General features: G+C 47.7%; 1 protein-coding gene across 6 annotated transcripts in view; it reads left to right on the forward strand.

Moving 5' to 3' along the window:
• The window catches only part of RIPOR3 (RIPOR family member 3), a 113594-nt gene that overhangs the window by 21097 nt on the left and 69840 nt on the right, over positions 1-22657 (forward strand). The window contains exon 1 of one of the 6 annotated variants that reach the window (XM_083744180.1): positions 15289-15439. The exons of the other annotated variants lie outside the window; for them this stretch is intronic. The gene's annotated coding sequence lies outside the window, so the exon portion shown is untranslated. Of the gene's footprint in view, positions 1-15288; positions 15440-22657 lie in introns of those variants that run through there. 6 annotated transcript variants of the gene reach the window in all.

Genomic DNA, 22657 nt, shown 5'->3' on the forward strand with positions numbered 1-22657 from the left:
ATGCTGGCTATGCCCATGTCCCACACTGAGCAGGCTTGAGCTGTGTGGGTCTTCACTTTGTGCATATTAAGTGCTGACTCTCTCTCTCCCCCACCCCCTCCTCTGAGTTTTAAAGCTGAACCCGTGTCCATTTTGACCTTTGATATTGGGGGTGCTTGGATGCAAATGGGCCCTTCGATGTGCAGATGTAGGACAACACAGTGGGGAGGCATTTGGCGGGAAGAAAAACATGGGCAAAACTCAAGAACAGAGACTCGCCTGAAACTGGCACTGAAGTGGGAAGTTCATTCTTGTGGAGTGGAAGTCACGAGAAGCCCAAGATGTTTCGATTTAAAATCTTCCTCAAGGGTAGCAGAGGCTGTGATGTTCTTCAAAGAGAAGCCTCTTGGGATCCTTCCACAAGAATAAACTTGATGCCTTTCCATAAGAACTTTCCGATTCGGTATCGGCCTGAGGATTGCCTTACTTTCGGTGTCAGCTGCAAGCAAGCAGTGGCTCTGATCCAGAGAAAGACTCTTGACCAGAGGCGGCAGCTTCTCCAGACAATTGGGGAGAGGCCCATGTGCCATCGCATGACGTCTTCTGAACATTTTGGGGAGCCCCAGCCCCCTCTAAAAAATATTCAGCAGCCTGAAACTGCCTTTAGGCCTTTAGGAGTCAGCACCTACTCCTGCTTCATAGGGCATTGGGCTAGATCAGGGGTCAGCAACCTTTTTCAGCCGTTGGCCGGTCCACCATCCCTCAGACCATGTGGTGGGCCGGCCTATATTTTGGAATGAATTCTTGTGCCCTACAAATAACCCAGAGATGCATTTTAAATAAAAGGACACATTCTACTCATGTAAAAATACATTGATTCCTGGACCGTCCGCGGGCTGGATTGAGAAGGTGATTGGGCCACATCCGGCCCCCGAGCCTTAGTTTGCCTACCCCTGGGCCCTTGGGGTCCCTTCCAGCTCTACAATAATATGATGCTAAAGACGCCTGCTTCTTGGGAGAAAAGCCATGACAAACCTAGACAGCATCTTAAAAAGCAGAGACATCACCTTGCTGAGAAAGGTCCGTATAGTTAAAGCTATGGTTTTCCCAGTAGTGATGTATGGAAGTGAGAGCTGGACCATAAAGAAGGCTGGTCGCCGAAGAATTGATGCTTTTGAATTATGGTGTTGGAGGAGACTCTTGAGAGTCCTATGGATTGCAAGAAGATCAAACCTCTCCATTCTGAAGGAAATCAGCCCTGAGTGCTCACTGGAAGGAGAGATCCTGAAGCTGAGGCTCCAATACTTTGGCCACCTCATGAGAAGAGAAGACTCCCTGGAAAATACCCTGATGTTGGGAAAGATTGAGGGCAGAAGGAGAAGGGGACGACAGAGAATGAGATGGTTGGACAGTGTTCTCAAAGCTACCAGCATGAGTTTGACCAAACAGCGGGAGGCAGTGCCTGGCGTGCTCTGGTCCCATGGGGTCACGAAGAGTCAGACATGACTAAACAACTAAACAACAACAATGCCCTTGACTAACAAGCTACTGCACATGATGGTGATACAGGAAAATAGGAAGCTTCCTTATAAAGTCAGGCAATGGCCCATCTAGACCAGTGCTGTTGACATTGGCTGGCAGTGGCTCTCCAAGGCCTCTTGGAGATACTGCGGACAGAACCTGGGACCTTCAGCACACAAAGCAGATGCTGTGTCACTGAACTAATAACACACCTACGATCTTCCTGGCTTGTGGTCCTAGATTGTGGTTGGGGATGAGCAATTCTCGTTGAAAGATGGAAGGTCAGGCGCCTCCCTTGGCACACTTTGCAGCTGGTGTTGGTTGATTTGGGTGCAACGTCTCTGAACCTGCTTCAGAGTAGTAATAGTAATTGTGCAGGCAAAAGTCAAGGTAACCGTGGAAAAGAATCTGACCCAGTCAAGGAGATTTACGCGTAGATTTTCCTTATGGTTGAACAACCAGGGAACTCTGTCTGGACATTGTAGCTCTGTGTGGGGAATACAGCAGTGGCGTAGCGTGGGTTGTCAGCACCCGGGGCAAGGCAAGTAATTTGTGCCCCCTACCCGTGGATTGGGGACGCAGGTGGCGCTGTGGGTTAAAGCCTCAGTGCCTAGGACTTGCCGATTGAAAGGTCGGCGGTTCGAATCCCTGCGGCGGGGTGCGCTCTCGCTGCTCGGTCCCAGCGCCTGCCAACCTAGCAGTTCGAAAGCACCTCCGGGTGCAAGTAGATAAATAGGGACCGCTTACCAGCGGGAAGGTAAACAGCGTTTCCGTGTGCGGCTCTGGCTCGCCAGATGCAGCTTTGTCACGCTGGCCACGTGACCCGGAAGTGTCTTCGGACAGCGCTGGCCCCTGGCCTCTTAAGTGAGATGGGCGCACAACCCCAGAGTCTGTCAAGACTGGCCCGTACGGGCAGGGGTACCTTTACCTTTACCTTTTACCCGTGGATTTGCGCCCCCTAACTCGTGGATTTGCGCCCCCTAACTCGTGGATTTGCGCCCCCTAACTCGTGGATTTGCGCCCCCTAACCCTAACCCCCAGATGTTGCACCCAGTGTGGCCGCCCCCCCCCCTGCACCCCCACGCTACGCCACTGATTTGGGGTAACTGTTAAATGGTATGGGACTGTTTTAATTGTAGGGTGAGGTTGTGGCCTTGTACCACTTTAACAGGCCTGGCTTCGCCCAAAGAATTCTGGGAAACGTAGTTTGCTAAAGGCCCTGAGAGCTGTAAGGAGGCCTCTATTCCCCTCCTAGAGCCAAAGTTTGTTGGGAAGACAGGCTGACTCTTAAACCACTCTGGGAATTGTAGTTCTGGGAGAGGAATAGGAGTCTCCTAACAATTCTCAGCACCCTTAACCAACTACAGCTCCCAGAACTCTTTGGGGGGAAGTGGTATAATACTGCATTGAATGTATAGTGCAGACGGGAGCATGCTTAGGAGCTAGTACTAATGGCTGTGTCTGGGCAGGTTGAGCAGCTGCCACTCCCGCCAAAAGGCTCTGCATGGAACCCTCTGCACAGTGCTTCAGAGTTACTTTAATTTATGGCCCTTTCCACTGAGCCATCCCTTGTGTTTACATTTTTCCCTTTAAATGGTGTCATACATAATTTGTTCTCATAAATAAAGAAGAGAGCAGTGCTCCTCTGAATTTATTATCTATTTTTGCAGCATGCTCCTGCCAGCTTTTTATGATTATTTAAAGACACTGATAAGTGCTTACTCTCACAAATGCTATCATAACTGTACACTTTGGATCGCATTCCTACCTGCAGAAAAATAAGACCCCATAAAAATTTACAGTGCAAACCTCTGCATGTATGCTCAGTCCTATGGAGTCCAGTGGGGCTTATTTCTGGGTGTGTATAGAATTATAGCCATAAAGTAAAATTCTAACCATGTCTACTGAGGAGTGAATCCTACTGACTTCAGTGAGGCTTATTTTCAGTTAAATGGGGTTAGGATTGCAGCTTTAATCTCATTCTCTTAATTTATTATGACTATATTATCACATGGTGATTTTTAGAAATATAAAGCATCTTCCCTAACAGTCAAGCCAGCCGATTAAGAATCTGCTAACTTGATCCCCTCAATTCAAGATTCAAGTGCTCTCATTTGGTTTAAAGGAAACCCAGCACATTTTAAACATTTCTAATCAATGATCTGACATTCATATGGCTAGAGTATAGTAAACTGATTAGTTCTGCATGTTGTGAGATCTCAGTGAAGTGTGCATCTTTAATATTGCCATTTGCACTAAAATTCAGGTATGCAGAATATTCCGTATTATTCCGAGTCCTTATTCAGATCCAGAGGAGGTGAGAACCCCAAACAACCAATGAGAACTAAGTATACCTAGTGGCCATATAATGCTGAGTGTCATTTAGGTCGAAGACCCAGAAGGCTGGGGAAGAGGAGAAATGGAATGAAGTACCTTGTGCCTGGAACCCCGAATGTTCGAGCATGTCATGCTGCAACATTATGTTGCAGGCCCAACTTGCAAATCCATTTGTGACCACATTTCCGTACACATTCCAATATTGGGAGGGTGTTACACTAGTTTATGATATAAGTGCTTATTTTACCCTGTAATAGTATGGGAGGAAAGGAGAAGTGAACAGTACAGGCACGTATTTCTTGAGGCTCAGGTTGAGCTGGGAGACCTGATCATCATCAATATTATTCCACCGTTCTCCATCCATGTGGCTTGTTTTTAAAGAGCTAAAGTGATGTTGGACTCTCTGGTTCCTGTGCTGTGAGGGAGCAGATGGTATTTCTCACCATCCTCTAACTAAGCCCATAGCAGAAGTAGAAGAAGAGAGCAGGTCAGTAAATATTTTTCTTCCTTCCTTCCTTTTCTCTTTCCTTTTTTTTAAAAAAATGAAACCTTGGAAGTAGGAAAAACCCTGATGTATCTTTCCTATAGAAGGCCATAACTAATGTGTTTTTCCATCATTCAAGCCAAATCGTGATTATAGAAGTCTTGCTCCTCCTCCCTCCTAAGCCATGGCAAAACTCCCAGGGCACTTGCTAGGATCAGGATTGGGCCAGAGAAGCAGGAATGGTGCCATTTCTATCATTATTTTAGCAGTAGCAATTTCCCCCTTCCATTACGGGAGGTATAAAGCGGTCAAATCAAAGCATGGCTAAATGTGCAATCGCAGGAGCTGTGTTGATTCTGGGCAAACCTAAGCCAGTGGTCCAGAGCCTGTGGCTCTGGATGTTGCTGGACAACAATTGTATTCAGCACCAGGCAGGATGGATTGTAGTCAGGAGTGTGCAGTGTGTTTGGGGACGGTAGCACTCACCTGACCTGGCCTGAGAGGGGGAGGATTGAGGCAGCAGGGAGATTTGGCGCAGTGCAAATACACCAGCAGGAGCATCCAATTTCCTCCACCGATGTGCTTGTACCTCACCCAACTCCTTGTTCCTTCACCTGCTGGTAAGCACCAGCAACTCAGCCGTCAGTTGCGTGCTGCCCTCTTGCAACACCATCTGCTACTTGTTGTAGTCCAGCAACTTCTAGAGGGCATCAGGCTGGGGAAGACAGCTCCAGGACAACCACAGCACCTCTGCTAAATGTCAAGTGCTGGACTTTGCACAGCTCCAAGCAGCTCACATTCTAAGTGCATCCAGCTGACCTAGGAGGCATTTTGGGACAGAGCCTTTTCAGTGGTGGTGCCAATCTCGTGTCATTCTCTCTCCAAGGAGGCTCACTTTTTGTCCTTCCCCCACTTTCCGCCTTCACTTTTTAAAAATTGCTGCTGCTTCATTGGTGGTTTTATTATGATTTGCTTTGCTCTGGTTTATTGTTGTTTGCATTGTGCTGCAAACCGTCATTTGGTTAATGGGTGGCGTCTATAACTAAATACACCAAATAAATCAGTTAATTTGTGCCAATTGCCCCTGGAGATAGGGTTAACAGCAAGGAGAATGTCTTGAGAGCTGCATGCAGCCTGAAAGATGTATATTTCCTGGCCTTGTTCTTTCCTAAGGCTTCTCCCCCTCCCTTGATAGTTTCCTGAAAGTATGCCCTTACTTTTAAAGGGCTTATTAACATTCAGCCAAATGCAGTTCTGGTTCCTGCCAAGACTGAGCAGACTGTCCAGCTAGATTTTGCTGCATTCCAGGATCTGCGATTCAGGCATTTGAATTTGTCATCAGATTGAAATGGAAACCAGCGGAGGCAACAGTGGGCTCTCTCCGAGCTCGTAAATCAGTCTGCAGCAGAGTGGCTTGTTTTGGGGCTTTGGACTGAGTGGAAAGAAAACCTTGCAGGAGTGTGCCTGGAGCATCTCGTCTAGGTCTTCTGAGCAGTGACAAGATCTCGGTTTGCTATTGACCAGAGTGCAGCTCAAGGAGAGTGTGGAACAGCCTTCCAGATTGTGCAGCGCAGCTGATCTTGTGAATGCGCAGACAATGACATAGACCGAGAGGAAATGCATGTAGTTCGGTGGGAGATCACAGGCTTAGCAGGCGTAAGGTCACGAGTTCAATTCCTGACATCTCCAGGTAGGGCTGAGGAAACACTCGCGCCTCAAATCCCAGAGTGCTGCTGAAAGTAATACTGAGCTTTTGTTGTAGAACTGTAGAGTTGGAAGGGACTCATCCAGCCCAACCCCCTGCAATGCAGGAATCTCAACTAAATCCTAAATGACGGATGGACACACCTTGACTGATTAATTGGAAAGACACCTGATTTGGTATTTAAGCAAAATAAAGGAAGGAGGGAAGGCGGGAAGCCCGCAGACTGTCTTGCCAGAGTGATGCATGCTTTAGTTATCTCTCGCTTGGACTACTGCAATGCGCTCTATGTGGGGCTACCTTTGAAGGTGACCCGGAAACTATAACTAATCCAGAATGCAGCAGCTAGACTGGTGACTGGGAGAGTCCACATAACACAGATCTTGAAAGACCTACACTGGCTCCCAGTACGTTTCCAAGCACAATTCAAAGTGTTGGTGCTGATTAAATCCCCATCATTCTGCCAGGACATTGAGGTCCAGCACTGAGGGCCTTCTGGCGGTTCCCGCACTGCGAGAAGCCAAGTTACAGGGAACCAGGCAGAGGGCCTTCTCGGTGGTGGCACCTGCCCTGTGGAACACCCTCCCACCAGATGTCAAAGAGAAAAACAACTACCAGACTTTTAGAAGACATCTGAAGGCAGCCCTCTTTAGGGAAGCTTTTAATGTTTAATAGGTTATTGTATTTTAATCTTCTGTTGGAAGCCACCCAGAGTGGCTGGGGAAACACAGCCAGATGGGTGGGGTATTAATATTAAATTATTATTATATAAGGAAGGTAGCTAGTGGACACCAGTGGAGACTGGTGCCCACTGGAACTGGTAGGGCAGAAGGTAGAGAGGGCAACAGTTGGTGAAGCAGAAGCCAATGACAGGTGGAACCAACTTCTTCTTCTTCTTGTTGTTGTTATACTTCCTTATACCCATAGAACTCGGGGCAGTTCACAACATAAAATTGCAATACACAAAGCACAAAATACACAACAAAAACAAAGGCAATCCAATCGTCTTCCCCCCCTTCCACAACATATTTAAAAGGGCATCAGATATCAATCAGCCCAAGGCCAGGTTCAAGAGGAACATTTTCACCTAGCACCTATAGGTGTATAATGAAGGCATCAGCTATTTCAGGTTTGGTCCCCATTCTCCTCCCTGCAAACTTCTACAAATGCAAGAGATGGAGGAGGAGGAAGATGATGGCAAGAGCCACCTTTGGACGATATGTAAGGAAGACGGCAGGCATTGCTGCAGCATCAATAGCCCTTACAGACCAAGAAACCCCTTCCTCGAATCCTCATCTCCCTCTTGCCTCGATGTCCAAACTCCCTGGATTTTTATTCTTATAGCAAAATGTTTAAACTCTGAAATATTCAAGGAAGTATTATGGAAGGAAGGGATCAGTATATCTGGAGAAGCTGGCTTGGCTACAAGGGTTAGCCCAAAGGTACATGAACTGACCGCTCCAGTTTTTGGTCTCAGCCTTCGAGGCTCTGGGAGAAGCCATCTAATTAATTTTCACATCCAGTCTCTACTGGAGGCTGCTTCATTGTTTGTGGTTTGTGGATTTATCAGCAGCAAGACCGCTCTGCCTCAGGATCACTGCTTCCTAAGGATCTTCAGAACAACCTTGTAAATTTCCTTGTTCAGCAAGGATGTTATTTATACCCTAATCCAGCTGTGGTACACACAGGGCTCCTGCATGCTCTTATCCATCAATGGCCTTTGCAGATCTGTATGTGAGACAGCTGAACTCAGGGAGACTGTGCAAAGTTTTGTGCATGCACCAAAGCTTCTGCCTGTCTTTGGGTTGCAATGCCTGTGACAGGGGCAGAGCCAAATATGTGTGCAAACGGCACATGTATAGGAGCCTGTGGCAAGCTCTGCCAAGAATGTTGCCAATATTAATTTTAAGAGTATAAATTTCCTTGCAACCAAGAATGCACATGAAAGAATTTAGAAGTCTTGAATCCACGCATTGTAGATTTGTAGAATGCATACGGCTCTGGTTATATATAACTTGTTAGTTGTGCTGCAGCTTGGTTTGCTGAGTGCTGGGTGATGCTTTAATTGAATTTTGTGGGTGAGGCATAGACTTTCAGTCTAGGGTCTGGGTTTTTTTTTTACAGTCTTTTAAAAAGAAATATGCATGCTTTCTATTTTGCTAATCAGTTTTTGATGTGCGTTTCCTATTGTTTGCTCTGTTTCCCTCTGTGTTGAAGGTACCACCCTTTATGGGCTGAAAACCTGGAGAAGTTGTCTAACTTGTTTGCTGGGTGGGCTAGCTGCTAGATGGAAGTCAGGTTCTTAATTTGTCCCAGTGGGCAAGAGGGTGGTGACCAAACAAGACTCCAGAGGTCATACTCTGTTTGAAAAGATTTATTTTCAGCAGAAGACCAGTGAATGCATTTCAGTTTGTAAAAAAAGATATAAGCAGAATAATATCAAAGAGGATGCAACAGCACATTGTGCACAAATGAATCTTGGGAAATGCCAAATACAAAGTAACTATTGCATACATAGTGTGAAATACCGTATTTTTCGCTCTATAGGGCGCACTGGACCATAGGGCGCACCTAGTTTTTAGGGGGGGATAAAGGGGAAAAATTATTTCCCCCCCAGCCCCAAAGAGCAAAGAAGCCAAGACAGCCAGCGGGATCCATCCCGCTGGCTGTCTTGGCTTCCTCTTTAGCCACACGCAACCTCTCCAGCTGGGAGAGGCTGCGCGTGGCTTCAGCAGAAGCCAAGACATAGCTTCTGCGGATGTGTCCGCAGATTGCGGATAGCTGCCTGAAGCCCAGGGAGTGCAGCGCGAGTTGGCGCTGCGCTCCCTGGGCTTCAGGCTTCAGGCTGCTATTCGCAAGCCTTGGAAGCCCGTGGGAACTCCCGCCGGGCTCCGAAGGCTTGCAGATAGCTTCCTGAAGCCTGGAGAGCGAGAAGGGTCGGAGCACACCCCTCTCGCTCTCCAGGCTTCAGCGAAAGCCTGCATTTGCTCCATAGGATGCACACACATTTCCCCTTCGTTTTTGGAGGGGAAAAAGTGTGTCCTATAGAGTGAAAGATACGGTATGCCTTTTCGTTTAAGAGAAGGACATAGCTACCAATTGAAAGCCAAATTCCAGAAAGCAGGCTCCTTAGGTGCATGTTTCTACATATCAACCAGGTGTCCAAGAAACAGAATCCAGGGAAATCCAACAGAAAATTAGTAAAAATCAAATCAGATAGTAAACCTAACCTGAGAACTAAAGTAATCTATATTCAAAGTTGTCCATAGACTGAAGCTCAGGCAAAAACAACAACTAGTTTGTGTGTAAAATCTCAAGGAATAGTGCGGATACAAGGGTAAAATCCTCCCAAAACAAGTAACAAAAATTAAATCAATGCTGCACAGCTCAATATCTGGAAAACTCAGTACAGGAAAGCCTAACCCAGTGGAAAATTATTACAAGCAGAAATAGCAGAATCTAAAAACAGAGGTTTTTTTCTTTGTGTGTTCCAAGCAAGATATATCTTACAGCACAAAAAGACATAAGAAAAAACTGCTTGTGTAAAAACGAGATGAAGCTAAGTTGGGAGTCCAGAGAAGAAACAAAAAAGTTCTCTCTGTTCCCCAGTATCCCCAAACCCCTTTCCTGCTCGCTGATTGGTTCCTTTAATGTTGTGGTGCAAATGCAGTGGCAGAAGGGCAGGATGGTTCAACCAGTGCCATTTCACTGTACCAACCCTCCCCTGCCCCACCCAGTAAGCAAAAGCAGCTCACCTGCTGGGTGGCTAGCATAGTGCCTTTTGCCTCACCTGGCAAGCTGCTGCTCTCTGCCTATCCACACACACACACAGAGCATCAGTAGCACTGCATAGCATGGTGCATGATTTATTAGGATCAGCAGACAATTCTACAGTGGTGAGCCAGCAAAGGATGTTGCAAAAAGTTAGTGTGTTGCACTTGGCTGTAAAAACCTGGGTTCACCTCTGTTATGTAGTGAGTTGAATAGGATCCAAAAGGCACCAGTCCGATTGGTCCTAGAACAATAGGATTCAAAATGCAGCGGTCTGATTGGTCCTAGAACAATAGGATTCAAAATGCAGCAGTCTGATTGGTCCTAGAACAATAGGGTCCAGAATGCAGCAGTCTGATTGGTCCATAGGAGCCACCCAATCCAGCTCCAGGTGGAAGTGAATCCGCAACCTGATTGGCCTGTAGGTGAATCCTGGAATTAGCCAATCATGTGGGGCCCATTGTGTAAATAATGTATATAAAGCAGACATTCTGGGGGAACTTCCATTCCTCCTCACCACTATGAGCTGAATAAAGAGCATGGAATCCACTCTTGACTCGGAGTATATTTCAACCTCCCTGACCAGCCACAAAGTTCACTGAGGCTGCATCTACACAGCTATAAAAAAAACGCTCTGAGAACGCTATGAAAAAACGTTTTAAAGCTCACAATGTAAAGTTCACAATGTTCCGGGTTCAGCTCTACAGCGCCATCTAGTGCCACAGTGTTAGAATGCATTTATAACCTCTTTTAAAAAATGAATGTAGCTGAGTCCTTAAGTATCTGAGTCTAGTCTTCTTACAAAGTGGGGTGCCCTCCACCCATGCATACCACCCTGGGCAGCAGTGTTCTGGCAGATGATGACATTGCTCCTGTTCTGTTAAAAAAGTTCCTTATTTGTAGAATTGTAGAGTTGGAAGGGACCCGGAGGATCATCTAGTCCAACCCCCCTGGAATGCAGCAAGAGGCAGCTGTCCCATACAGGGATCGACCCTGCCACCTTGGTGTTACCAGCACCACGCTCTAACCAACTGAGCTATCTGTTAAGTTGTGGGTGAACATATCAGACGACACAGTGATTCTTCAAACAGCTCTTGTTTATTCACAGGCCAGAACAGAACTGAACTGAACTGAAGAGTTCAGCCAGCCTGCCTTATATAGAGCTCCAGTATAACGCAACTGTAACAACTTTCTGTAACTATCCAATCACTGAACGTCACTTTCAATCCCTTATTTGCATATGTGGACCTGAGTGAAAACTATCTACAGTATCCCCCTGCTGGCCCAGGGTGAGAACTTCAGTACATAACACTATCCAGGCCCTTTCTTCAATGGTTCCCAATTCATTCCCAAGGGAAGGTGGTGCCTATGACAAGCAGAACCATCTAATTCCTGTTTGGTCCCCATCCTCTTCCCTGGTATGCTGTGCTAAGATGAAGGAGGAGGGAAGCTAACACTTCTTGTACTGGTTGCAAGTAAGAAGGCAGGCAAGTGGGGGGCAACTAAGATTGGCAGGGCAGCTTGCCAATCACCCTAGTGGACCAGCCTCCGCTGCCTGCGTTCCTCCTCTGTGAGCGTGTCTGTCTGTGTGTATTCTACAGCTGCCAGATTTACAGTTAATAATCCTCCTGTGCTTCACATGAGGCGCACTGTTATTTCTGTTTCCTTAATTTGATCTGTCTCCTGGACATCCTAGTCATGCAGTTCCCCAGCTGTAAAATGTAAAATCCTTACATGATGGCTAAAGAGGATGAGGGTGTAGTCAAAGCCTTTTGAGAAGACAAAAGCCAAGATTTTTCCTTTTTTAAAAAAGCATTGTATTAGCATGTATCCAGTTCAAACAGTGCAAGATTCTGTGGTGGTGGTGTTAAGGTGGAGAGGACAGACTTTCTGTTGGAGAATAGCTTGTTTGCTGCTTAAAAAAGAAGAAAAGCAATGAGGCAGAGAGGTTTTCCGCAACCAGCGAGGCAAAATGCACAGCCTGGAAAAAGGGACTCACAAAATATCAGGGAGAGATGGGCAGTACTGCAGATGCTCACCATTTCCCCCTTAATTTTGAAAGGGAAATGCTCTCATTCATGAGCTTTATAGTTGCAGACATCTTTGTTTCCAAGGAAGTCCTCCCAAACTGCTTTGTAATAAAATAAGGGTGTTTAAATGTCCGTTTTGTGTTGTTGTGGCAGGGGAGTAGGAGTGTGTCTCTTGCCCCCAGTGGTGTCACAAGGCCCTAGCCTGTTTCCTTGGAAAATACACACATGGTCTGTCTCCAGGTGAAGATAGAAAAGTCTTCATTACAGTCTTGGTCCCTAAAATTTGTTTTAATTTGTTGGATGCAACTCAGAGTGCCTGGGGCAACCCAGTCAGATGGGTGGAATATAAATAATAAGCTTTTCTTATTATTAGCCAGAAGGTGACAAAAATGCTCAACAATCATGTCCCACAAAGCACCCCAAACTGCAATGAATGTGCAAACTGGGATTAGAAGAAAACCCGACAAAAAAACATCCCCCAAGTGATTGAAATTCTGCAGTTTCTGTGCTGGGAAAACATGATTTCCTCACAACTGAAGCAATCTGGGGAAAGAAACCCAGACCCCTCACAACCAATGAGTAACAGCTGCCCTTTTTATTGTGCAGTAAAACAATCCTCTTGTTTAACATATGGTCGAGGATGTGTTGATTCTGTCTTTCTGTAATTGTCTGCATTGGTGATCCGCAGGCATCAGAAACACAAATTCCTGGGAATCTTGACGACTCATATTTTAAAAGCCACAAGTTTCTAGTCTCTATGATTCCAAGGTAAAACCGTACAAATGGGTGTGAGATGCTACATGGCTGAAAATGGTGTGTTTACTTTGGTTAAAAGTACATGTGTGTTGTTTAGCTGATGTTTTAAGAGCCATGGATAGTGCCCCAGAGACAGGGTGACTGTACACCCTACTTTCTTTATTTGAAGGGTTGTTCAGTCCACGTGTGGTTTAAAGGTAAAGAATCCTAAGCAGGGGTTGCAGGAAGGGGTCCTTCAATAGTGAAGGTAAAGGTAAAGAACCCCTGGACGGTTATGTCCAGTCAAAGGTGACTATGGGGTTGTGGCTCTCATCTTGCTTTCAGGCTGAGGGAGCCAGCGTTTGTCCACAGACAGCTTTCCGGGTCATGTGGCCAGCAGGACTAAACGGCTTCTGGTGCAACAGGACACCATGACAGAATCCAGAGTGCATGGAAATGCCGTTTACCTTTCCGCCACAGCGGTGCCTATTTATCTCCTCGCACTGGCATGCTTTCGAACTGCTAGATTGGTAGGAGCTGGGACAGAGCAACGGGAGGTACTCACCTCGTTGCAGGGATTTGAACCGCCCACCTTCTGATCGGCAAGCCCAAGAGGCTCAGTGGTTTAGACCACAGCGCCATCCGTGTCCCTAATAGTGAACACCTGGAGAGCAGACTGAGCAGACACCCAGGCCAACTGGCCACAGCCTTTCCCATTATGGTGGTTTTTCTATTTAAATTATAGCAGTCTCTTCTAAATTTACATTTATACATATCTATGCATTTGTAAGGGACGCAGGTGGCGCTGTGGGTTAAAGCCTCAGCGCCTAGGACTTGCCGATCGAAAGGTCGGCGGTTCGAATCCCTGCGGCGGGGTGCGCTCCCGCTGCTCGGTCCCAGCACCTGCCAACCTAGCAGTTCGAAAGCACCTCAAAGTGCAAGTAGATAAATAGGGACCGCTTACCAGCGGGAAGGTAAACGGCGTTTCCGTGTGCAGCTCTGGCTCGCCAGATGCAGCTTTGTCACGCTGGCCTCGTGACCCGGAAAGTGTCTCTGGACAGTGCTGGCCCCTGGCCTCTTGAGTGAGATGGGCGCACAACCCCAGAGTCTGTCAAGACTGGCCCGTACGGGCAGGGGTACCTTTACCTTTACCTATGCATTTGTAAATATTATCCACATCAATGTCCTCTTTCGCTCCCTTGTTTGGTGATGCGTTTCCTCCTTTTTGATTATGTGTAGTGCTCTGCCATGTAGTGCTCTTCTATCTGCCTTCACATCCTTCACTTTCTGCTTAGTATTTGTCTTAACCACATCAGCCCTGACCAAGAAGCCAAATTTTGGTGAAAACCCAAACCTTAGGTTCAAAATACATGATGCTAACCAACACATTTCCTAGAAGTCTGCTTGCTTAACTTGCACAGATGAGTACACAGAGAGGAAAGAAGATCCCATGATTAAGAATTTGGGTTTGTCCAGTTTGGTGAGCAGTGTACATTGGTGGGATGCAAATATGCACTCACATTTTTGGTGCCTGGTTAATACAGGAGGTTCCTGCACTCAAGCGGAAGCTGTGTCGGATGTTCAGCTTCCGAAAAATGTTTGCAAACCAGAACACTTACTTCTGGGTTTGCAGTGTTTGGGAGCCTATTTATTCGACAACTAAGCCATTCAAGAACCAAGGTAACACTGTAATATAGTAATGCAGTCCATGGCCAGCCAACAAGCATGCTTCTTTCCATGACTTGATGGCTGCTGACGGCTGCTGATAAATTGGTTGCTTCACACTGTGGAGTTGCGTAACTGTGCCATTCGCTTATTTGTAACAGAAGGCTGTTGAAGCATCTTGCGCAATGCCAGCAGAGTGGTTTCCAAGCTTTTTAGGCCGTCTGTATTTAATATACTGTGTACCCGTCTTTCTCTCCCAGGGAGCCTGGTTTCCATATGCCCTTAGGGCTTAGGGCTGAACTACATGTTACATGCAGTTGTGTGCAAGTTTCCCCAGATGGCATTTTCCCTCCCAGAGAAGCAGGGTTGAGAGGGAATGATGTAAAGGGAAGAAGCCGTGGGGGAAAGAGATGCCTAGACCTTTCTCCACCTGCCTCTTCTCTCCACTCCCCAATTATATTTTATTTTAACATTTGCAATCAAAACACAATTTCGTCTTTTCTCTTATTTTTATCAACTTCCCACCCTGTCTTCCATGGGGTTGTTGTCTCTCCCCTTCTGCCACACCCTATCTTCTATCTATTAAATCATAACCACAGCATTATAATCTAATTACTTCTGTTGCTCATAACTCAAATCCTGTTTGAAAGTCCTTCGTACTTTAATATTGCTTTAACTAGTCCTGAAAAAGGCTTCCATTCTTTCATGAAACACTCACCATTAGAGTCTCTTAATTTTGTTGTTAATTTTGCCAGTTTCATTACCATACCTATCCTTTGCCAGTTCCATAGTCCATTACCATACCTATCCTTTCTTCTTTGCTTGTTTGTCAGCCTTGTTGACAAGTAGGGCAGGACATAAGGAAATCAAAGGTTCTCCGCTTTGGCAAAGAAAGAGTTCTCCGCTTTGGCAAACTGGAACAGCATTGCTCATCATGACCTCATTTTCTTTTCTCAAGTGCTGCTCTCAGTTGCTGTTTTTTTTAGTTTTGTACAGAAATTGCAAATCAGAAATGTGGGGTGGTTCTGTGCATAAGTGCTTTTAATGGTGTCACCCCTCTCCCCGGCGTTTTATTTACTGTATGAGCTCAAGAAAACCCCCCGCAAATGGTTGAAGCAGCAGTGATGGAGGAGGGGATACGCCATCTTTCCCCCAGCACCATTTTGATGTTCTAAATTGCTCTCTCTCCCCCCACTGCTCCCAAGCTAAAGAGAGGTACCAATATCATACTCATAGTGGTCTATAGCATGTGGGGCAGGGAGGAATTTAGATAGGAAAACGGTGCTGCAGGTAATGGTTTACCTCCCTCTCCTCGTCCTGCACCACTTTCTCCAATCAAGAAAGAGCCCATATTTTGTATGACATCTCTTTTGCCCGTATGATGTAAAACTGGAGCGGAGAGCCTCAGACCCTGTGGCCCTCTGTAGTCTCTCTAGGCGGCCCTTGGAGCTTTCCACAAGGCATACCCCATCTCTACAGGCCCTGCTTTCAACCTTGAGTGTTTTAGTCTGGCTGGATCGTGTCCTTCTACTCAAATATTTTTTACTTGTCTTGCTTGAGATTGCTGTGTGTGCAAAGGTCAAATTCACATTCATTGCTCCACCCACATTTCCTTTGATTCTGTATGTGGCCTCTGAAAGCTTATCCAGAAGGGAATGCGGCCCTCCTGCTGAAAAAGAATCCCCATCTCTTGGGGGATTATCTATCATCTATCTATCTAAAGCAATGACAAACCTAGACAGCATCTTAAAAAGCAGAGACATCACCTTGCCAACAAAGGTCCGTATAGTTAAAGCCATGATTTTCCCAGTAGTGATGAATGGAAGTGAGAGCTGAATCATAAAGAAGGCTGATCACCGAAGAATTGATGCTTTTGAATTATGGTGCTGGAGGAGACTGCAAGAAGATCCAACCTATTCATTTTGAAGGAAATCAGCCCTGAGTGCTCACCGGAAGGACAGATCATGAAGCTGAGGCTCCAATACTTTGGCCACCTCATGAGAAGAGAAGACTCCCTGGAAAAGACCCTGATGTTGGGAAAGATGGAGGGCAGAAGGAGAAGGGGACAACAGAGAATGAGATGGTTGGACAGTGTTCTCGAAGCTAGCAGCATGAGTTTGACCAAACTGCGGGAGGCAGTGGAAGACAGGAGTGCCTGGCTTCTGGTCCATGGGGTCAGACACGACTGAATGACTAAACAGCAACAACAACAATCTATCTGTCAGGGAACTGCCATCGGAAAGACAGGAGGTGGAGAGGCTCTCAGAAGGCAGGAGAGAGTCAGCAGCGGAGGAAGGCACCAGTAGGGGGAAATCGGGAAGTCTTAAGGAGAGAGAGAGATGGAGGCATGGCTCAGGGACTCTTCCAGCAGTAGCAGCGGAGGAGTTTCAGATCCTCCCATAAGCACCCCCACTCCTCGCCGGAAACTGTCGTGCCGAGAATCCAGACGACGCGTTTCCGTCAAGGAACTTTTATGTTGGAATAGATTCCGTAGACGCCCACTGTCGGATTCTACCAGCGACTGACGGAGCCATGCTTTGGGGGCTCTGTTAGAGACAGAGGTTGGCTGGCTAGCCAAAACCCGGAGGGTTCAAGCTTTACGCACAAGCAGCTCATTATCCCATCATAGCAATCCGACAGTCTCTGAAAGCAGCTTGTGCAAGCAGAGGCATCATGAGCAACCCAGCCAGAACCGGAGGAGCAGGAGCTGGAGCTGGAGTGGGTCCAAGCCTGGAAGAAAGGTACAGGGCGTTGGAGGTCCAGCTCGCGCTGCAAACGGCGAGGCTCGAGGAGAGGAGGGCTCAAGATGCGGATAAGGGGAAAACCACCCCACTCGCAAGAAAGGTGCCTGGATTGGTGCAGAAATTTGGGGGAGATCCCAGGAACTATCATGCCTTTAGAACCGAGATGCAATATGCTCTCAATCTACAGTTTGATGACTTCTCCGATGAGGATTCTAGAGTGGCGTACGTTATTGGCCATCTAGAGGGAGGGGCGAAGGACTGGGTTAGACCCCTGATGGCAGCCAACAATGAAATCCTAAAGGACACGAGGAAGTTTTTTCGCGCCATGGACCTGATGTTTTCTAGCGAGATTGAGCAGGGAGTGGTGCGCAGGCAGTTAATGGTGTGTAAACAGGGGAGCCGATCTGTACGTGAGTACTGGACTGAGTTCACCATGTTGATACATAGACTGGGTTGGGACTTAGCGAGTGAACCCATTCAAATGCTGTTTGAAGAAGGGCTCTCTCCGGCAGTGAAAGATGAACTTTCCCGGGCGCCTAGGGCAGAGTCTATAGACCAGCTGACTAAATCTGCGCTGTCCATAGGAGCGCGCCAGGAGGCAAGAGCTTTGGAAAAGCGGGAAGGAAAGGGGGAACGTTGGAAGGATTTCCGCATTCCAGAGATTCCGGAGCAGCCTTTCCCGCCAGCAGAGCCGATGGAACTTGGAACAGCGCGCGCGCGCGCAGTTTCAAACACCAGTGAAGGGCGGAAGAAGGAGGGAAAGAGTGCCAAGAAATGTTATCTCTGCCAACAGCCAGGTCACTTTGCCAGAGTCTGTCCGCAAAGAAAGGAATGGCAAGGGATGGCGGGAACTGTTGGGGGGAAGGAGGAAGAAGGAATAAAGGAGCAAGTAAAAGCCAACGCCTGGCTGCCACCATCAGGGCACAGCAGCCAGGCCAAGGAGTAGTGAAAGTGCCCACGCCGGAACCCCCAAGACCAGCGCTTGTGATAGAGGTGTTGCTGGAGCTGCCAAACGGACACCCACTAAAGATAAAAGCGCTATTGGATTCAGGCAGCTCCTGTAATTTCATGAGTAAGGAGTTTGCAGCTGAACACCAGATACAGACTATCCAGTTAAGTAACCCTCTGCAGGTGACCACGATTGATGGGAGGGAACTGTTGGGAGGAGAAGTGAGCCAACAGACTGTACCAATGATAATGAGGGTGGCAAGACATACAGAACTGATAGCGTTTAACGTAGCCACCTTGGGGGGAGCTCCTATTATTTTGGGGATGAGCTGGCTGGCACTACATGATCCGCTAGTAGGCTGGCATCAGAGGGTGGTTTCCTTTGGATCAGCACATTGCCTAGAACACTGCAAGGAGGGAAAGGCTCAGGAAGGGGCCAAGGCCACTCTAGCAGGGATGGAAGTAACGGACAAAGGGAAGGTGCCACGACAATATGCTGACTTGATTGACGTCTTCAGCGAAAAGGAAGCAGATAAACTGCCCCCGCACAGACCTTTTGACTGTCAAATTACCTTACTCCCAGGAGCACAATTGCCAGTGGGCAAGCTGTATGCAATGTCAGACAGTGAGATGCAGGAGTTAAGGGAGTTCATTGACAAGAACCTCAAGCGAGGTTTCATCAGAGAGTCACGAGCGGTGGGGGGCAGCCCAGTGTTCTTTGTGGACAAAAAAAAACACGGATAAACCCAGGCTTGTAGTGGATTTCAGGGCCCTAAATGCAGTGTCAGAACCAGTGACTTTCCCCATGCCCAGAATTGATGACATTCTGACACGGGTGAGAAAAGGGAAAATTTTTACAAGCTGGACCTTAGGGGGGCATATAATTTGATACGTGTGAGAAAGGGGGATGAGTGGAAGACCACTATGTTCACCCCCTTGGGGGCTTTTGAGTACTTAGTTATGCCTTTCGGATTACAAGGGGGCTCGGCCTGTTTTCAATCATTCATGAATCACGTCCTGGGGCCATTGCTCTACAAGAACTGCGTAGCGTTCTTAGATGACGTCCTGGTGTACTCAGAGAATGAGGAGCAGCATGTGCGAGATGTAAGATTGGTACTGAGCAGACTGCGAGCAAACCAGCTGTGGGTGAAACTGGAGAAGTGTCAGTTTCATACCAGGGAGGTGGAATTCCTGGGGTACCGGTTGTCTGACAAGGGATTAGCCATGGATCCCAGCAAGGTCCAAGCGGTACTGGAATCGAAGACACCAAAGACCAAGAAGGACGTGCAAAGATTCCTGGGCTTCGGAAACTTCTATAGGAAGTTCATCAAAAACTTTGCCCACTTAACGGCGCCCATCACGGATTGTCTTAGCAGCAAGAAGAAATTTGTTTGGACGGAAGAGGCGCAGCGGGCGTTCGAACAATTAAAGAAGGCGTTTGCGTCGGAAGAGCAACTTTTGCACGTGGATCTACAGCAACCAATGAGAGTGGAGACTGACGCGTCAGACCGAGCAGTGGGGGCCGTGCTTCTCCAGCCGGGAAAAGATACGTCAGAATGGAGACCGTGTGCCTTCTTCTCGCGGAAGTTGAACAAATCCGAGAGGAACTACACAGTTTACGACCGAGAACTGCTCGCCATTCATGAAGCATTCCGGAGATGGCGGCACTTGCTGATTGGGGCGCAGCACAAGGTTCAAGTCAGAACTGACCACAAAAATCTGGAATACTGGAGAACAGCCCGAGTGCTGAACCAGAGACAAGTGAGATGGGCCCAGGAGTTCTCCAAATTCCATTTTGAAATTCGTTACGTGCCAGGCTCGGAGAACGTAAGGGCGGACGCTCTTTCCAGGAAACCTGAGTACTTAGAGGGGGAGGGAGCGCCTGAGGAAAGGCATATAATCCCTGAGGACCACTGGGTGTGTGGGGCGGCATTGGTGGGGCAGAGGGAACTGATAGTGAGTACTGAGAACGATGAATACGCCCAAGAAAAACTCAGAGAACTCAGGAGGACAGAGGAGAACACAGGGGGGTTTGAAGAAAAGAACGGGGCGTTGTATTACAAAGGGGCACTGTACATACCCGATGGGGAACTGCGGGGCAGGGTACTCAAACAGTTGCATGACAGCCCCACAGCGGGGCACTTCGGACAGCACAAAACCATGTGGTTGGTTACCAGGGAGTTTTGGTGGCCCAAGGTGAGGGAGGACGTACGGGAATATGTCAGGGGGTGCGACAGGTGCCAGCGAGCGAAAGGGGAGAGGCTGGCACCAGCGGGGCTATTAGAACCCTTACCCACACCAGAAAGGCCATGGGAGGCAGTATCCATAGATTTTATGACGGACCTGCCAAAATCCAAAGGCAAGACAGCTGTCATGGTGGTGGTAGATCTATTAACTAAGATGTGTCATTTTATAGCCTGTTCACATGCGGTCACAGCGGAGGAAACCGCCAAGTTGTTTGTAGAGCATATTTTCAGGTTGCATGGCGCCCCCTTGAGGGTGGTCAGCGACAGAGGGAAACAGTTTACTTCCAGGTTCTGGAGGAAGCTCATGAGCTTACTGCACGTGGAGGTCAATTTTTCAACTGCCCGGCACCCAGAAACAAATGGGCAAGCGGAAAGGGCAAACGGGATTTTACAACAATACCTGAGGTGTTATGTAAGTGACCGAGAAAATGATTGGGTAGATAAGTTGGCCCTGGCAGAATTTGCCTACAACAACACGGAGAATGTGTCCACTGGGATAAGTCCCTTCCTGGCAAACTATGGGTGTCATCCCAGGGCATTTCCAGGAGAAGGAGGGGAGAGGTGGAGTGTACCGGCTGCAGAACACTTTGTTGAAGAGATGGAAGCGATCCACCGGCAACTCCAACTTAACTTAGAGAGGGCCAAGGAAGAATACAAAAGGCAAGCAGACAGAAGCCGAAGGGAAGGTGAAACCATAAGGGTGGGGGACAGGGTGTGGCTATCCACCCAAGGACTGCCGTTCAAGGGAGGGTGTAAGAAATTAAGACCCAAACGGCTGGGACCCTTTGAGGTCATACAACAGGTCAATCCGGTGGCATTCAAGCTCAGATTGCCCAACCACATGAAACTGCATCCAGTATTTCACAGGTCTCTACTGTCACCATACCGAGAGGGGCGAGAGTGGGGGGAACGTGAGGGAGAGGTCACGCAAACACCAGTAATAGAAGAAAGGGAACGCAACCCACATGTGGCAGGAATCATTGATTCCAGGTGGAGAGGGAATCAGGTGGAGTATTTGGTAGAATGGGAAGGGGAAGCGGAGTTGGAAAACACATGGGTACCGGCAGAGGAGGTCAATGACGAGATTTTAATAGAAACGTTTCATCAATGGTTTCCAAGGAAACCTCAGCCCGTGGGAAGGTTTAGGAGGGAACACTTTGGCACAACTGATGAGGAAGAGGAGTTTGAAGGGTTCCCAGAATCAGGGCAGGAAGAGGGAGCAGAATCTGACGAGGAAGAGAACACAGAGAGAAGAGAAGGGGGGCAGTGGAGAGAAGTGTTCGAATCCTCTGATGATGAAGAGGGTTCTTTCCGGGGTTTTCCACCCTCACCGCCAGTAGAAAAGGGGGCGGGAGGGGGTGAAGGGGGCCCTGGAGGGGAGGTGGATGTCAGGGAACTGCCATCGGAAAGACAGGAGGTGGAGAGGCTCTCAGAAGGCAGGAGAGAGTCAGCAGCGGAGGAAGGCACCAGTAGGGGGAAATCGGGAAGTCTTAAGGAGAGAGAGATGGAGGCATGGCTCAGGGACTCTTCCAGCAGTAACAGCGGAGGAGTTTCAGATCCTCCCATAAGCACCCCCACTCCTTGCCGGAAACTGTCACGCCGAGAATCCAGACGACGCGTTTCCATCAAGGAACTTTTATGTTGGAATAGATTCCGTAGACGCCCACTGTCGGATTCTACCAGCGACTGACGGAGCCATGCTTTGGGGGCTCCGTTAGAGACAGAGGTTGGCTGGCTAGCCAAAACCCGGAGGGATCAAGCTTTACGCACAAGCAGCTCATTATCCCATCATACTATCTAATCCCCATCTCTTGATGTGAAAAGGACGCCATGTGCACCCTTGTGGAGACCACTAGTAAGAAGACCTCTGTGCCTTCTGATGACTCTTGCTTCCTGACAAGCCCACAGCTGTTCACAGTTTTGCAGCGCTGCCACTTTAAAGGAATAAAGGCCAGTGACAGTGGGGCAGCCAGCCTTTCAGATTTAGGGAAAAGATGACGGAAAAGATTTCTCCTCATTGACCTTGGAGCACAGCACTTTGGAAAATCCCATTCGAGTCTATGCCAGCCCCTGAGGGAGTGAAAACATAACCCCAACAAAACAAATTAAAAATAGATGTTTTGCAAACTTTGGGCCATGATTCATTCTCCGAAGGAGATAATACTATTATGTGTTTCCACTTCTCCATTAAGAAATTCCAGGGGGTGCAGAGCTCAGTGGGTTTGGTCTTCTTTGGGTTGAGTTCACTGGAGGCTTTTGGCATTTTGCAATATTTGCATTTATTTACAAATCTACAGGTTGTACACAGGTGAATGGACTAATGGTCTGCCTCAGTATAAGGCAGCTTCTTATGTCCAGGAAATATTACGTTCATCTATCCCAGGGAACCATTTAGGGATGTCTTCTTTAATGCATTCCCATACCCCCAGACATTTTGCTCTGTGGGACAGTTTTTGAGGCTCTGCCTCAAATCAGATTAGGAATTTAAACATTAC

This window comes from Podarcis gaigeae, assembly GCF_964106915.1.
Source record: "Podarcis gaigeae genome assembly, chromosome: 6".
NCBI classification, from domain to species: Eukaryota; Metazoa; Chordata; class Lepidosauria; order Squamata; family Lacertidae; genus Podarcis; species Podarcis gaigeae.